We start from the raw sequence: 13,642 nt of genomic DNA, 5'->3' as shown, positions 1-13,642 counted from the left end.
TGACGTAAAAATTGTAAGTTGAAACCAATTATGGTATAGTCTAGAAATTTTATTATAGAACTAGAGATTAGTTAGTCTCAGTTTTTTTGACATGTAATTAATCTAGCACTGGAGAATAGTGAGGTTGGAAATTCTGGTGTGATTGTGTTGTCTTTGTTCGTGGGAAACCATCGTCGGGTCTTGCTAACCTGGACAGACCAACTACAAGCATGGATCACTATTCATATTAGGAAGACTTGCTTCTGTTAGTGAACTGATAGATCCCAAATTTTACTTAGAAACTTTATCATAGAGTATTTTCTCTCGTAACTAGAACCATTGTATTTTTGAAATAGAAACTAGTTTGTTGAACCTAGAGTCATAAATTTTAGTTGTAAAAAGCAATGTAGGTTTGTGCTTTGTTTGTTGTTGTTTGCGCTTAGACAAGAGATAAGATTATTCTGTAAGGTGGGGAATTTTTGAGGACCAGAAGGATGGTTTGATTTTTGAGGACGAAAATGATACAAGGTGGGGAGAATGTAAGGACCCTCAAGCTCGTCAACGCTATTAGACTAGTCAACAGACGATTTAGCCGTTGATGAATCGATTAGTTTAACACGAACGTTAATAAATAGAAATTAATCTAACACCTATCTAGATACGAAATAAGTACCGCTCGATAAGTTTCGAAAAGTTACGCAGAATGGACTACTTGAACGTGTCAATCGGATACCGAGACGAAGAAGATATCAACGGATAAGTATGAAGGGCAAAATAGTAACTTCGTTGCTTAGCTGTGTGGCTGCCCTTATCTTCAACGAGTGTCGTGGAATTTGGTGTGGTCGTGTCGATACCAAACCGAGAGGATAAACTCGCTCTCTTACTCTTTTTTTCTTCATTATTCTTCGTTCTTCTTTTTCTTCTTCTCTTTCATTCTTCTCCTGTTCCTCTTCTTCTGCGAGTTCGAGTGATGAATTTGAGAGCACGTTTGAGAGTTTTTTATTGATAAAAATCAACTGATGAAGATGTATAGATGATGGAGGAGTCGAGGTTGTTGTTAATGAAGAAGAAAAGATGATTCAGAGAACCAAGTTGGGGTTATCTGTGATTATGAATTAGGGTTTCGAAATAGTGATGATTAAGATGAAATTGAAGATGGGTTTGTTCTTAATTGGGTTTGATAGAAGTTGTGGGGTTGTTCTGAGGTTGATTTGAGAATTGAATCAAGAGCTAGGGTTCATAAGAAAAGTTCAGGGGAGAGTTTGAAGATGAAGTTATTGATTTAGGGGATTGAATTAATGATGGATGTGTTCTGAATCGAATAATAAGTGGATGTATTGGGTTTAATTGCAGTTCTGTAGGAAATTGAATCTGAAATTAGGGATTTTGACATAATGGAGATTTAGGGTTCTTGGGCTTGAAGTTTAACTGGAGAAGATGAAATCGACAGTTTAGGGTTTTGATGAAATCAAGGTAGAAAATTAAGCATAGGGTGAATCATACATTTCAATTTGGGATTTAGTCTGAGAACAAAGAAGAGGTTGAATTCGAAGTTGGTTGAAAGAAACTTCTTTGAGGTAATTTTTATCTGAGTTGATTTAGTAAAGTCTTTTATTTTATTGATTGAGTATATACAGTTGGTAATTGAATTAAGAATAGCTGGGTGTTTGAGTAGATGTTGTATGAATGGGGATTACAGGTAGTGGTGGTGTTATCATCGTTGTTGTGTATTGTGTAATGCAGGGGAGAAATTGGAGGTTTGTTCTGGTTCACGGGGAGTTGTTATTTGAATTGAGAAGTAGTTGAGCTGTGTTAACTGTAGTGGTGCTATAAGGTGCAAGAGAATGTGTGGATGAGTGTATATGTATTACATTTGGTGGTGCAAGTGGTGGTTATATGTGCTGGGAAGAATTGGGAATTATTAGGTTGCAGGTAATGGTGTTTAACTGATGTTGTGTTGTTTTGAGTGAAGAAATTGTAGTTGATGGAATTGTTGTAATGAATAGTTGCAGAAGATGGATTACAGATATGCGCAACTGTATAGGGGTTGCCTGTAATGAAGGTTATGTTGTTGTTGGGATTCAAATTGAGTGTGCAGATTTGCCTGAGTTGGTAGTGTTGAACTGAACTCAGTTGAGTGGTTTGTGATTTGGGTTAATACTGATAAAGAATATGGTTTGTATGTAATTGCTGAATTTAAGTTACATCAGGGGAGAGTTGAGTTGTAGTGAAGTTATAATGGTTATGATTGATCCAGTTGAATGAAATAATCCGAGTTGAAGTTGGTTTGGATGTTGTGTTGGAATGAGTAGATGTATTGTTGAAATGGCAGTAGCTTGTGAAAGCCTGCAATTGCAGACCAAGGTAATCTTAGCTTATATTTGTAAATAGAGTTTGTAATTGTAATTTTGTTACAAAGCTATTTGAGACGTTTAAGTTACTGCAATAGAGTTTTTAGTTTAAGCTTGTTAGTCTTCCCAGTCAGTTTAGCTGACTTAGTGTGACTGACTGAGTTAACTCAGTGGACCAAGACCGATTTGACTCAGTTGGCCATTGACTTGACTTTGACCTGGACTTAGATGTTGACTGTTATTTGACCTTGTTGGCTGTTAGAGACCGTTAGTTAACCCTAGTGGACCGGGCCTTGTGTAATGGGCTTGTTTAGTGGACTTGGGTTTTGATTTAGTGTTCCTATTTTGATGTGTTGGACCCTTATGGTCTGATTTAGCCTTCGGCTTCTTCTACAAAGTTGTAGATACTCATTTGACTTAGCTAATAGTTTAGAGAATCAACCTAATTGGATTAGTAAAATCTTTGTTATGTTAAGGATAGATAATGAGATACAATAATGGGCATAGAACAATTAGATAGAATTGTATGATTCTTCTGTGAGCCTTTTGGCTAAACTCTTAGAGTTCTTGTATGATTAACAGTTAGTCTATTAACAACGATCGATTCAAAAGATGAACTAGTGGAACGTGGATCTCGAGATAGGCGTGGCTTGTCATCAAAAGAGGTGGGAATACTTTAACTCTTTTGCAACCATTGTTGTTGTTTCTTTTATAAAAGGCTTTGTTTAACAAACTCATGCATTGCCTGATTGTGTATTCCATGCATTGTTTATTTTAAATTCCGAAAGTAATGTTGATTCTTTTAATCTTTCCCTTGCCTGGAAAGGAATTGTAATGCTTTGTGTGTCTTTATGATTGTCTATGGGAAATGAGAATTTCCAACTATGGTATATTGGATACGCTCCTTCGTTATTTTATTTTTGTGCTTTATTCGGTGTGAAATTAGCATCAATATTACGGTGTGTACATTCAACCACAAACTATCTAGGTGGTACGACCATCAATATTACGACATGTAAATGTCGCCACAAAAAGTTATCAGGTGTGTAAATGTCACCGCATAAACTAAAGAAGGAGTTTAGGTCCATATACATGATTGTTTATTTCAGTGGTTTGGTTGTCTTCTAATGTTTGGGAAAACATGTATTGTTTTCCAAATCATGCCAATGATTACTTAAAAGTTAATTGTTATTCCTACATGACACCCCTTTTAGGGATGATGTGCTCACCCATTCTCACTTTCAGTTTCAGAGACAGATCAGAGTTGTGCAGCGAAAGCTTCGAGACGTTGAGTCCGTTAGTTGGTTAACTTCGGCTATGATTATTATGATGGATATTATATTCGTAAACCATATGACTATTGTATATGTATCATTTGAGAGGAGTTCTTGTATATATATACTTTTCAGAGCGTGGCTAGTTTTGGGGTTAAGTTTTGAAGCAGATTTCTTAATTGAATGTTTAAGTAAATGATTTAGATTCGTAGTGCCTCTTTATTTAGTTAATCTCTCGGATTAGTTCAGCTGCTAGCTTAGGGGGCGCTACAATTGCGTTATACCGTTTGAAGGCGAAGGTTAACCAAAGCTTTTGAAGAACCTCATCAACAAAAGGTAAGTGAAGACTGAACCACATATTACTCAAATTTTCACCTTTCTATCCATGAGACATTGTCGCATGACTAAAGTAGATACATGCACGACACGAATTTCGAGTCAAGTTTATCTTTTTAATTATTCTCGAAATATATATGACTAAGTTTAAGAACATTTGTTTATACTTGATAAATTCGGTTAAGAACAATTTATTGTTTATGACCTAAATCGTGATTCAAGATTTAATCATTTGAAAATATCTTAGAACGGTGATATTTTCATTGATGTTATTCAGGAATGTTTCACAATGATTATTAGAGAGATATAAAACTATTGTTAATCTGGATACAAGACAGTATGTGAAAATACGGGGTTACCAAAATACACCACCAACTATATCTTAGGAAACATGTATGGACAAAACCTAAATACAATTCCGAGAGTTCAAATTAATTAATCTCAATCAAGGAATAATATTCAGAGTTTATATATCTTTCTCCCATAATCAGAAAGTTTACACATCCTAGTCCGGGAACCTGATTTACGGGTGAGAGTACTTGGACGATTTCAAAGATCAATATCCAAGAATCAATCAAGTCGTATCCAATCAATTACAATGGACGTATCTCTTTGATTGATTTACGTACAACCTGTGATATTTCAATTATAAAGATAAACAACATAATGTGAAAAAGAAAAACATACATACACCATAAATTTTGTTAACGAGGAAACCGCAAATGCAGAAAAACCCCGGGATCTAGTCCATATTGAACACCAAACTGTATTAAGCCGCTACACACTCTAGCCTACTATCAATACTTCGGACTAGAATGTATTTGAGGCCGATTTAAACCCTCACAATTCAGTTACAGTCGCGCTCCTTACGCCTTTTGAATCTCAGCAGGACTCCGCGCAATTGATTCCCTTAGCTGACGTACTTTACAGCCTAAGAGTTGCTTCAACACAATTGAAGACTTTATACCAATATTCCTCCCACAGATAAGCCTATATGTGATTTCCTTTCTGATCAACTATCACAGTAGAAAAAGTCTAGCAAACCTCAAAATCCGGACTTGATTATTATTCACCTCACAAATATTAAACATGTGGAATCACAAAGTCTGAGACGATGAGAAATTCTCAATTTATGTCTATCTTGTTTGATGGAGCAAGGCTCAAAAATCGAAACAAGATCAAGATACGCAAACTATCAAAGATAGTTTGACCTGGCTTCAAAAATCCCTAAGTGAAGTTTTTTTAGTCGCTAAATCCAAGAAGGGTTTGACGGAAAGGATGACTCTGGTTTACATCTAGAAACCACAAGAATGTCGTCGGGATTCAAAAATCCCAATTGCTTAGGGTTCTCTTGTAACGAGCCTCAAGCTCGTCAACGCTATTAGACCGGTCAAGAGACCATTTAACCGATAAGGACTCGATTAATTAGAGATGAACGTAAATTAATAGAAATTAATCTAACAACGATATAAATACGAAATTAGCATCATTAGATAGATATGGAAAATTCATGCGAAATAGATTACTCGATCGTGTCATTCGGATACCGGACGAAGAAGATATCTTTGAATGAGTGCAAGGGTAAAAATAGTTTCTTTTCCTTAAACCGACCTGGCGGCCCTTATCAATTCAATGGGTGCCTTTATAATTTTTGTTGCCTTATCATCACCAAACGTGTCGATGAGATGCATTTCTCTCTTTTTCTTCTTCTCTCTTCTTTTCTCTTATTTTCTTCTGTTCTTCATTTCTTCCTCTCTGTCGATCTCAGTTCAGAAGAACTGAGTTGTTTGTGTGTGAGTTTTTGATAGAATGTTAGGTAGCTTGATGAATCAAAGAAGATGAAGTTAGAAATGAGGTTGTTTGAGTTCCAGGAGAAGAAAAAAGTGATGTTGATGTTGAATTGAAGCTAGGGTTTCTAGTAATTTTAATTCAAGTTGATTTCGTGATGGTTAAGGAAGGATTGAGAACTGGGTTTAGTTGATTGAGGTTTAATTGAAGTTCCGAGGCTGTCCTGGTGATGAATCAAATTCAAAACTCAACGGAAAAGGTAAATCAAGGATTTAAATTAGGGTTTCTAATTTATTGAATTTCTTTATGAAATTGAGTTTTTCTTGGTGAATTATTTCATGGGTTTGTTGTTATTTGAGGCGTAGATTATAGCATGAGGTTTAATTTTAATTTCTTAGAAAATTAGGGTTTTCCCCTGTTCTTCCCCAAATTAGAAGTTAGAGGTTCAAGTTGAATCACATGTGATGGAGATGAATTAGATAATGGCAGTTATGATGGTGGTGTAGTTATGAAATGGTTTGGGAATGAATATCTCAGTTGGATGAAGATCTCAATTGTAATTGGTGGCTGGTCATGGGAGTGGTGGTGCTGCTGCTCAGTTGATGAAGGTCATGTATGAATTGTTGGGGTTCATTGTCCAGAAAGTAGAGCTGGTGTTGCAGGATGTTATAGAACTTAAATGGGGATGTGAATTGATTTGCAGGTGGCAATGTTTGATGAGTACAGATCTTTGGAGATGATGTTGCAGCTTAGATTCACAATTGTGATAGGTTGTATGCAGGACATGGTGAAGAAACTAATATGGGTTTAGATGAATGAAGTGTCGCAGCTGGAATTACAAGTGGTGTTGCAGGTCGTATTAGATGATTGCAGTTGAACTGTTGCAGGTGGATTTGTACCAAGGACGGACCCAGAAAGGCTAAATTTCCTTTTAAGGCCCTGACTAGAAGCCTTGGTGGAGTAGAATTTTTTTTTTTTTGGCTTGTGGACTGGGAGGACTACCCGGGCTAAAGCCCCCTTTAGCCCAGCTGTAGGTCCGTCAGTGATTTGTACCAGAAGCGTTGAGGCACAAACTAATTCTGTGGGTGTTGGTGATGTCGTGAAATGATGACATTGACAGGGTTGTGTCACAGAAATTGGCGGGATTAGTGAGTTGAGCTGGGACTATAACTTGTGAAGATTTTAGGCTAGCTATGATTGTTACTGTTGTTCGAATGTAATAGCTGAAGTTGGCTTGAGTCCGAGATGCTATTGGTTAGACAGTGGTCTGGTGGTGGCATGAATTTGCAGTGAAGAGTTAGAATGAGGCTGTGGTTGTAGTCTAGTTTCGGTTTGATTTACACAGGTGATGAATCTGAAGATTAGTTGAGGCAGTCATTGTATTACCACAACTATTGGAATCTAAATGAGCAGATGACTGTGTTGTTGGGTTGAAGATGTAGTATTAGTCTGAGTTAAGGGGGAATAGATTGCAGTGTATTTAGTATTTGAAGTTGAGGGTGTAATGCTTATGTAATCAAGATAGTAGTTAGAGTTGGTGTGAGTTAGATCTAAGAAGTTGTCTTCTGCTAGAGCTGGCCTTTGTGAATTTATATTTTTGGTGTTGTTTGAATGAAGTTTTGTTTCTTGATTTCAGACCTATTAGTCATCCTAGTCAGATTGTCTGTCTGACTCTGTCCTTAGCTGACCTAGGATATCTGACTGAGATGAGTCAGTCTAACCCTGAGTTGACTCATTAACCAGTCTTGACTCAGTGGACCTTGACCGAGTTAACCCTTTGACCTGGACTTGACCTTGACTATTGACGTGGACTGCTGTTGACCTTTGACTGTCAGTTTGACTGTCAATTGACCAGATTGACCGGGCCTTGTGTTAATGGGCCGAGTTTAGTAGACTTGGGCTTAGAATTAGTTTTCTTATCTTGTTGAATTGGACCCTTATGGTCCGAATTAGCCTTTGATTTCTTCTACAAAGTTATAGATGATCTTAAGATGTATCTAATGAATTATAGAACCAACCTAATTGAATTAGTAAACCTTTATTTGTGTTAAAGATAGATAATGAAAATGTTTAGAATCATTAATGGGTTTAAAACCATTAGATAGTTCACTTAACCTATGATTAGAGAATTGTATGAGATTATGATTTGAGCCTTGTATGAGCCTTTTGACTAATCTTTAGAGTGATTGTGTGGTTAATAGTTACTCTTTATTAATAACGACCGATTCAGAAGACGAACTACTGGATTGTACATCTCGAGGTATGCGAGGCTTGTCATCAAAAGAGGTGGGAATCGATAACGAACTCTCTTGTATTCAGTATTGTTTTAAAAATCTATCTTTTATGAAATGCATGCATGTCTTTGTTACTATATGATATGTGTACGCATGTATCATATGTGTTTATTACAAACTAGTTTTCTTTTACATTTTGGGATGGGCTTGGATCTTTAGAATCAACTAATATGGAGTATTTACTTATTTTCCAAAATGTGATTCTTTCCATTGACTGGAAAGTGGTTACAATCTTTATTTGTTGTTAACACGAAAGGGAGAAGTTTTCCTTTTGATTGGTGTGAGATATGTGCTCCCAAATGTGATATCTATTTATTGCAAACCTAGATAGGCCTCGTTGGGCTGAATATTATATAGGTCTGGTTTTAATTTGGCCATTATATTTTCCCTATTTTTGTACATGAATGTTTACTGTTCTTTTAAATTACTTTCAAAAGATATTATATTATGTTTTGGTGTTTAGAAAAAGTGATGTTGAGAATCTTATATAAGATTGTTGGATTTACGCGGTGTATATGGCTCTGCACTGTGTAAGCACTTCGGTCGGATATAATGTTGTTACCATTTGTTTCCTTTGAATACTTGCTATGTAGAGTGCGCGTAGAATAAGGTACTGGTAAGGTACATATCGTTTATGACTTGAGGACGGAAATCTCATGGGCGTTTTAATGATCATTGAAGAATCCGCAACAGTCATGCCTTGCTACTTCGAAGGAAGACGTCGCTCAACTACTATTTATGTTGTGAATGTGTGCCGGTTTATTGGTTGGAGAACTTTATAATTTCAGTATTACTATTATTTTAATATGCTTTATATGTTTTTTTGTGTTTTATCGGTTTTTAGTAAAACCTGCATTATCTTTAAATCATTTTAATGATTACTTGAAAGTTAGTTGTTATTTCTACGGGGAACCCCTTTTAGGAATGATGTGCTCACCCATTCCCACTTTCAGTTTCAGAGACAGATCAAGTTGTGCACGTGGCAATGAAAGCTTTGAATAGTTGGTTTCGTTAGTTGGTTAGCTTCCACTATGTATATTTTGTGTTTATATTCTATTTGTAAATCAACTCAAAATTAAATATGTAACACTTGAGAGGAGTTCTTGTATTTATTTCAGAGAGGGTTTAGATTCGGGTTAGTCTTTGTTTAAAACTTCTTTCTTAATGTTTAAATAGATGTTTTAGACCGTTAGTGCCGCATTTTATAGTTAATCTCTTGGATTAGTCAGCTGCTAGCTTAGGGGGCGCTACATCTCTCTTATATAGACTTTCAAAAAATATGTTGCTTTAGGTTTAAGCTAAGATAGCTTTGGAATCAAGCAGACAATATCCATTGTTAGATGAATCTTTGAAATGATATTAACATAACAAGATATACACTCTGGTTAGGATGAACCACAACCAAACAGTGTACAAAGACGTTGTTCATAAACGGTTAGCCAAAACTAGCCAATTTAACCATAAGTTTAATCATTTCCATATAACACTTAATACTTTAATCTTGAGTCACAACCATAGGTTATAATGTGATCAGATATTTCTATAATTTTTTTAGAGATTTATTCAAATGCCAATTATCTCACATAAATAATTTTATGTGTATATGAATATAGTTCATATACGGTCTGCATACAAGGTATGCGTACCATTCCAGGTTCACGAGCAACTGACTTTTTATGGTATGGATACCGGGTATGCATACCATAAAATTGTCGTCGAACTATAACTACGACGGTACATGTACTGCGGCGCCGGTCCTATAACAGTTTTCCCAGCGGCTCCAGACCTATAACAGTTTTCCCAGTTTGTGAAACTGGTATGCATACTGTCATGTATGCAGATTTACGGTAGTTATATATTTCTCTCTAAAAATCAATTCTAAATATCCCAAATAACGTTAATGACATATATCACTGTTCCAGGATATTTTCGAATGATAATCTTGAATCACGATTTAGATTATGAACAATAAATTTTTCTTAATCGAAATTCATCAAGTATGAACAAATGTTCATTAAGCTTAGTCATTGATTTCGAGAAGGATATTACCGAGATAAACTTGACTCGAAATGATTGGTATGATTTCGATAGTCTAATTAGTCATGTGACACAGTCTCATAGATGGAAGGATGAATATAACTTGAGAAATAGGTGGTTCGGTCTTCACTTACCTTTTATTGAAGAAGTTCTCCAAAAGCTTTGGTTGATTTTCGCCTTCAAACAGTAGAACGCAGTAATGTCTGAATCTCAACTACACACTTGAGACTTATATAACTGTAGGCTATAAATCAAGATATAGTTTTGATCAACTAAATTTGACAACAATCTTGATATAACAACACTTTTTAGTTCGACCGAGGAGTGATCTAAAAGTATGCATACCAGTTCACATACTGGCACAACTGTTATAGGTCCGGAGCCGCAATACATGTACCCAGTACACGTACCGGCGTATCTATAGTTCAGAAGTGACTTTTTGGTACGCATACCTAGTATGCACACCTTAAAAAGTTTGTTGACTCGTGAACCAAGAATTTACGCATACCTAGTATGTAAATCGGAAAAGATATGTGGATTCCTGAACCAGGACTGTATGCATACCCAGTATGCAAACCGAAAAAGATATGTGGATTTTCGAATCCATTTTTTTCCTTAAGGGTACACATAACCGGTACATGTACCATGAAAAAAATACTTACGAATAGGAATACGATACACGTACTTACTATGTCGAATATTTTCAGATGCATCAGAATTATTTCTTTGAGATAATCGTTATTTGAATAAATCTCTGATAACACTATATAGACATAGTTGATCACATTATAACCTATGGTTCTGATTCAAGATTAAAATTTTTAATATTATATGGAAATAGTTAAGCTTGCAGTTCGTCTGGCTAGTTTCGGCTAACGTTTCATGAACAAGTCTTTGTACACAGTTCGGTTATGGTTCATCCTAACCAGAGTGTATATTTTGTTGTGTCAATCTCAAATCAAAGATTTATCTAACGTTCGATATTGATTGCTTGATTCCAAAGATATCTAGCTTAAATCTTAAATAACCTTTGATTTTGAAAGTTTATATAAGGAGAACCTCAAGCAACTGGGATCTTTGAATCCCCGACACTATTTTTTGTGTCATATTTGTAAACTAGAGTCTTCTTCTCCTTCAAATCCTTTTAGGGTATAGATACTAAAAATACTTCACCTAAAGATTAGTGAAGCCAGGTCCAACTAATTTTATCTTGATAGTTCATATATCCTGATCTTGCTACTGATTGTTGAGTCTCACTCCGAACAAGAAAGATAGATATAAATTGTAAATTTTCTTCGTCTCAGACTTCGTGATTCCACAAGTATATTCATCCATAACGATTATTTGTTGAAATCGAGTAGGAATTACTTGTGAGGTGAATAATAATCTAGGATGCTCTTAGAAAGTCATGAGTACCGGACTTGTGGTTTGCTAGACTTTTCTATTACAAACGATTTCTTATCCCACCTTGATCTTTGATCAAAACGTAAAACACATATAGGCTTACATGTCGAAGAAAGATTGGTTTAATGTTTTCAATTGAGGTGAAGAAACTCTTAGGTTGTAAAGGGCGTCAGCTAAGGGAATCAATTGCGCAAAGTCTTGCGGGACTCAAGATATGTAAGGAGCGAAACTGTATCAGAATTATTGTGAAGGTTTAATCCGGTCTCAACTACATTTTAATCTGAAGTTTTGATATTATGATAAAGTTTGTAGAGTCTTAATCAGTTTAGTGTTCAAATCTGGATTAGGTCTCAGGTTTTTTTATGCATTTGTGGTTTCCTCGTTAAAGTAGATACGTCCATCGTAATTGTTCGATACGACTTGATTGATCTTGGATACTGATCTCTAGAATCGTCCAAGTACTCTCACGATATAATCAGGTTCACGGACTTGTATCCGTTTACATATAGATTGTGAGAGAAAGAGATATTATAAACTATTGTTGTAATTCCTGATTGAGGTTCATTAAGAGGTTCATTAAGTTGTCATTCTCGGAATTGTATTTGGGTTTGGTCCATATAGATTTCCTAAGAAAAATTTGGTGACAATATTCTGGTACTCCCTCATTTTGAGTCCAAGTACTCTGTTTAACAATCAGGTTTATGATTGAGTAGAGGTTGAGATATAAACTATATATACATATTATCAAGGATCATTCATTTAGTCTACTTGTTATTGTATTAATTTTTGTCTATACATATTGTTGAACAAAAAAAGTTGGATATTTTTGTTATCAAGATAAATTACATAATCCATAAAATAAAAAAACACACGACACCGTAAATTTTATTAACGAGGAAAACTGCAATGTGCAGAAAAACCTTGAGACGTAGTCCAGAATTTGAACATGATACTGTACTAAGCCACTACGGATGCTAGCCTACTATCAGAATTCGAAATGGAATGTAGTTGAGACCTGAAAACACAGGGGTACCAAGTACATTTGTTAGACAAACCGCATGGACAAAAATTAGTAATACACTTGCAAGTAGACCAACTGAATGATCCTTGACAATATGCATATATAGTTTATATGCCTACATCTTCCCAAATCAATATCTATATAGACAAGGAGTCCATGAACCTGATTTTCAAGAAGAGTACTTGGACGATCTCAAAAGTCAATATCCAAGATCAATCAGTCGTATCCAAATAATCCAATCGGAATTCTGCAAGTAATTAAACTTGTCATCTATATTTCAAGAGACGAGTTCTATAAGAAAAGAGTCTCGTAATCGGTCACAATTTGATGTATGTATCTACTAAGATTGAATACGTACAGCTTGTGTAAATGCAATTATAAAGATAAACAATATAATGCAGAAAAATAAAAACACAAGACACTCGAAGTTTTGTTAACGAGGAAACCACAAATGCAGAAAACCCCCGGGACTCCGTTCTGATTTGGACACCTGTACTAAGCTGTTACCCACTATCATACTTTAGACTGGAATGCTGTTGATACCAAATTCACACTATAAGAAATTCAGTTAGAGTTGCGCTCCTTACATCTCTTTAACCTCGCAAGACTCTATACAATTGATTCCTTTAGTTGACGTCCTTTACAACCAAAGTGAAGAATTTTGATACCAATCTGCCTTTAACATATCAACTTATTTGATTTCCTTTAGATCAAATATCAAGGTGTGGATATTTTTTCACAATAGACAAAGCTATAAAATGTCACAAATATGGAACTTACGACTCCTGAACAGAAACCTATATTTTTAGCGAACTCTTTGGCCGGTTCCTATGGGGGTGGCTAAACCCCCCATTTTCCATGCCAGCTGGCCTGGAAAACTGGCTGCGCCACTATGGGAAAATGATTAACCGGTTGAGTTTCCACCGAGTGGTGGAGACTAGACCGCTAGCGGTGTACACTCGACCGCTAGCGGTTTTCATAAAACCGGTCGGTCTTATATTTGTCGGTTATTAAAATGTAGTAACAACTATTTCCCCCCCACATCTCCCTATAAATTCACCCCATTCAATTCAGTTTAATCACACCTCATTTTTTCATTAATCCTATCATCTTACTCTTTTATACCTTTAATCCTTTTTAATTTTTATTTCTAAATCA

General features: G+C 35.6%; 2 long non-coding RNA genes across 2 annotated transcripts; both read left to right on the top strand.

Moving 5' to 3' along the window:
- The first annotated feature begins 863 nt into the window (after window positions 1-863).
- Window positions 864-3,818, top strand: LOC113275195. The gene is made up of 3 exons (XR_003323500.1): window positions 864-2,343; window positions 2,913-2,995; window positions 3,576-3,818. It is a non-coding gene; the product is annotated as an uncharacterized LOC113275195 (long non-coding RNA).
- Window positions 3,819-5,652: 1,834 nt separating this feature from the next.
- LOC113275194 lies at window positions 5,653-9,006 on the top strand. Its single transcript, XR_003323499.1, has 3 exons — window positions 5,653-5,987; window positions 7,930-8,014; window positions 8,976-9,006. It is a non-coding gene; the product is annotated as an uncharacterized LOC113275194 (long non-coding RNA).
- Window positions 9,007-13,642: the final 4,636 nt, after the last annotated feature.

This window comes from Papaver somniferum, chromosome 4 (assembly GCF_003573695.1).
Source record: "Papaver somniferum cultivar HN1 chromosome 4, ASM357369v1, whole genome shotgun sequence".
Classification (NCBI taxonomy): domain Eukaryota; kingdom Viridiplantae; phylum Streptophyta; class Magnoliopsida; order Ranunculales; family Papaveraceae; genus Papaver; species Papaver somniferum.
Note: the sequence above shows the minus strand (reverse complement) of the source record. Positions and strands in the feature narration are given on the sequence as shown.